We start from the raw sequence: 4801 nt of genomic DNA on the forward strand, positions 1-4801 counted from the left end.
TATCTAGGGACAAATTTCTAAATTTTAACCTTACTTTATTTGTATCAGTCCTATGGAATATTAACAGAAGTACAACTCAGTCTATCTTAAATAAAACGGAAGTAAATGTCTCCCAGTACTGAAATATTTGGGATTAACTTCCAGAATAGCTGGATTAAAATTCTCACACAGTATCACTAGGAATTTGTGGGTTTTTTACATCTGTTATATCTTGGCTCTGATTCTTCGTCATAGGCTTCTTCTGAAGGGCTCCCTCCCCACATAGTTTGCAAAGCTCCTGACTTACACAATATTAAATTAAGGACCTCAGCAGAAAGACAAGGCCTGATACATACTGATTCTAGGTTAAGTCTTGGAACCAGCTTCTGTGTCTTGGGCCAGTTGACCTATTCCTAAAATAATCCTGGTGACTGTGGATGATCAAAGGTAGGTCATGTGTTTACCCCTGGACCTGGCTTTCAGTTCAATCCCTTCTAAGCCACATAGCCTGAGACTAGAGGACAGTGGCTCCCTAAAGGAAAAAATCGGATAGATAGTACTAAACAGAAGAGAAAATGGTAGTTGGTAAAATAACAAAATCTCTCTACTGGCACAGACAGGAAAAGAAAAACACATCAAACTGAGAAAAGGGAAATAACCAGTAACAGGTGGTAACAAAAGTAGGATCTTGTTCATTGCCAGCTTTTTCCTTAGACCTCTTTGGAGCCAAGTCTGAAGCCTCTTCTTGAGCACATTTCCACTCTTTGACTCTTCATTGGAATTCTGATCTCCCTTCCCTTTGCCAGTAGAAACAGGAATTTAGTTCAGTTTCATTTTACCAGTATAATCGAACTATTTTTTTCCCTGTGCTGCAGCACACAGCTAGGGACATACACCCAACAAAACCCTTTCCTTTTCTAAAGATTCTGAAGAGCCACAATACCTTTGTTGTCAACGGTGACTATGAGATATTAGGAAAACACACCGAAGTCTCTATGCAAAAAAAAAAAAAAAAAAATCAGCAATACAAACATTTTGTAAACAGGGATAGTATAAAAAAGGACTAGTTCCAGGTGCCTGGTTGCTCAGTTGGTTGAGTGTCCAACCCTTGGTTTCCCGTGAGGTCATGATTTCAGGATAGGGTCCACCCCTCCGTGGGGATTCGGCTTGAGAGTCTCTCCCTCTGCCCGTCTGCCCACTTACTGTCTCTCCAAAATCAATCAATCAATCAATCAATCTTTTAACAAAAGAATTAGTTATTTTGGTTTACAAGATGATTTTTGCTCTTCATGTGATTCATACAGATATGTAAAGAAAATGAATAATTTTACTAGCTTGGGGTAAAAATAAACTCACTTTTATTTTAATGTGCACATTTTAATGGCTCTCAGTCCCCAACTAGTCACCAGGGAGTCTATTGTTTCATTCAGGTTGATCTTTCCTCGGTATCATGCATTTAGAAGGTATCTTTGCAATATTCGTGAACTCCATCCAGTGAATTCAATTCTAATACTATTATTGCTTCTTCTCTCTCAATTAATCATTTCTACAAGGAGAGATCCTTTAATATTTTTATTGTTTTTTGAAAGTGTTTTTTTTTTCTTCTTTCATTTGGAGAGAGCTACTTCATATCCCTAGGGTGAACTCCGGAAGACTGTTCAAACCCTCTGCCTTCTCATCTCCTTTTTACTTTTGTCATCGTCTGTTACATAGGGGAACCCATTGTAGCAAGCTGAGAGGCTGGTTCTTATTTGTCTACTACTGTAAGAGGCCGTCTGTTAAACAGAACATTCCCTCTAGATTTTTCTATTACAAAAACGAGGTATTTTTTTTTGCCACTGTCAGATGCTTCCTCTGTAAATAGAGGCAAAACCACAAAGCAAGAATTGGAAAATGGAATCTATTGTCTCATTCATATGCCTTATGATAGACATACTTTTTGTTCTTCCTATAAACTCCATCACGCCGTAAGAACCATTGGTGCCATAATCCACTGTATCAATTTGCCTTTACCATTTCCTCACAATGTTGAGCAAAAAAAGGCTTATATTGTGATTGGACCAGACATATGAGGCCAGAGTATAAACTCATTTGCAATAGGTGGGCTACTTTAACCATTCAGGATAAGAAAGAAACTATAGCAGATGCTTGCTTTTCTACTTACCCATGTATCATCATATGAGAATTAGTAGGATATGCCAAATGGCATATATCGCATATATGTATATATGTGTGTGAGTTTCCACTCATTTGTACATGCATATAGATCGATAAATGTTATGTAATATATATGTATTTTATATATGTTTATTTTATGTATTTTATATATGTTTATATATATATTACTCTGTACTTAGTAACAACATTTACAAAGTCTTATAGCAGTGATTTATTCATCCACCCTGGGAGTAGTGTTAATTGCTCTATTATGCTAATGGTTTATATATAACCCAGCCATCAAATGAGCTTCATTTAAAGTTGGCAATGCTGGTTTACACCTGCAAAAAGGTGAGTATTTTTATCCTAGCTTGGGAGTACAGGAGACTGTTCCTCATCACTTGGCATATGTCTAAAGAATAATATTTTTGTTTGCCTTGATTATTATGCAAAGCCACAAGGCAGACTTTGTATTAAAAGAAATTTGCTAAAGAACTTTAGGGAAAAATCATGGTTCTTCCAAAGTAACCACATGTTGGACAGGTGTTTATTTAAAACATTTGTTTGAATGCATATGAGACAGAGTGAATAGGATTACAGATTTATCCTGCTTGTGAATTCATCACTGCATTATTTAGATAGTATTTGCCAACCTGAAAAATACAATAATTTTCACCTTTATCAAGCTATTTTATTTTGTTTTATTTTATTATCTATCCATCCATCATTTATCTATTTTATGAATAAGGCAATTTATTAACCCATCATCATTTGTTCTAATGCTTCTTATTGGCATTTGCCACCTGTCCAGTTATTCTTTCCAGATCTTTGTCCCTGAGATGTCATTTTGCCTCTCTCATCTTGGTCTTTTTATGCCATTTTCAGCCACTCTGGGGCTTGGAGGACAGTGTGGACCGTGCTCTTGGAGCCTCTGCTGAAATGGCTAGGCCTCACCCCACTTCTCTGACATCCTCCATAGATCTTGGTCATGGAGCCCACCCCAGCACCACGTCAGAAGTACAGGGCCGTGCTATGGAAGCAGCTCCTGTGTGGAACTAGTTCTCATTGTGGGATCAAGCTCTTTATGCTTGGCCAGCTTGACAGTGTCCACTCATTTAGGGACTTCCAGCTTCCCAGGCTTTTGGAGGAAGGCTGTCAGAGCTCTGATGAACTGCAGGTTTACATCTTTTACAGTAACTCCAGGCATCATGTGGCCTCTGTGCTGCCAGCCAAGGGAAAGGCCAAGCTGTTTTATTAATGGAAACTATATTTTTTTTCTTTGTGTAACATGCATAGACAGCATTTGGCTATTTATAAATAATCCCATTCTCATGCTTAGTTTATTTGAATACCATAGATTGAATGATTTGGAGATATGTGGGGTAATCTAATTCTAGCACCCAAAGTGTAACAGATAAAGTATTATCTAGTAACAATCTCTGCTGTTCTAAGATGAAGCAGTATTAATGTGGAAGGCTTTCAACCAATCAATGATTTTCAATGTGATTTTTTTTTTTTTTAATTTCTCAGGACGTCTGGGTGGCTCAGGGGTTGAGTCTTTGCCTTTGGCTCTGGTTGTGATCCCAGGACCCCAGGATCGAGTCCCGCGTCGGGCTTCCTTCAAGGAGCTGCTTCTCCTTCTGCCTGTGTCTCTGCCTCTCTCTCTGTGTCTCTCGTGAATAAATAAATTAAATACTTTTTTAAAAAGTTTTATTTCTCACCACAACACCAAGGTCATCTTACAGCTCTCCATCAAAATATAAACTCCATGAGGGCAGGGGCCTTGCCCATCATAACCATGTCTATATAAAAAGTCTTTAGGATGCTACTGGTTCAATCCATATCTGTTTAATGAGTGAGTGAGTGAGTGAGTGAGTGAGTGAAAAAGAAAATCTAAATATTTATCTAGAATTTCAAAGAGTATTTGTATGCATGAATATGTGTATGCACATGTGTGTTGAAAGAGAGACAAAAAGGAACTGAGTATTCACTGAGATCCATTTTTTTTAACATTTAAAGCTATTCTTTACTCAAAGGTTCTCTGAAATCTTTTTTTTTTCCTGAGAATTATTGAGTTGATAATTTGAAATAATAAATTCTGATAGAGTTTCTTTGTTGAATAGTTGCATCTTCCCAGAGTTTGCATCAACACAGTGTTTATTGAACATCTGCTGTGTGCCCACAGGGACTCTGAGAGGGACTAAGGATATAAGGTGGAAAAGCTTGTATGTTTATCTCATTATTTTCGTGGTATGATAAATAAATGTTGTCTTAAAACTAACTGCTGCAGCAAGTAGTAATATTTTTAGGCATTTCCTAAGGAGTTAAAAAAAAAAAAAGCCACTAGAGTGAAAGCACTGCTATTAGATTTAGTTAGTTCTTTTCCATTACAATAGTATAGTTTTCTTTTTCAGGTCTCTAACAATTAACAAGATAATAGGTGAGACAGAAGAATGTTGATGTCTTGATCTCATCCCCACTCTTTGTCTTATTAATGCTTTTGTCAGTCACTCAGTATGACTGTTGAGGTAAATCTAGACACAGAAGAAAAAAAAATGCCTCCTTTCTGTATATAATCCCAATCAATGCAATGAATAAAAATGGGCCTACTTAGGGAAAAAAGCCAAGACATACTTACCTCTTATTGTGAAGATGACTGCAAGAT

General features: G+C 37.1%; 1 pseudogene; it reads right to left on the bottom strand.

Moving 5' to 3' along the window:
* Positions 1-2912: 2912 nt before the first annotated feature.
* LOC121492827 lies at positions 2913-3343 on the bottom strand (annotated as a pseudogene).
* Positions 3344-4801: the final 1458 nt, after the last annotated feature.

Source organism: Vulpes lagopus, chromosome 6, assembly GCF_018345385.1.
Source record: "Vulpes lagopus strain Blue_001 chromosome 6, ASM1834538v1, whole genome shotgun sequence".
Classification (NCBI taxonomy): domain Eukaryota; kingdom Metazoa; phylum Chordata; class Mammalia; order Carnivora; family Canidae; genus Vulpes; species Vulpes lagopus.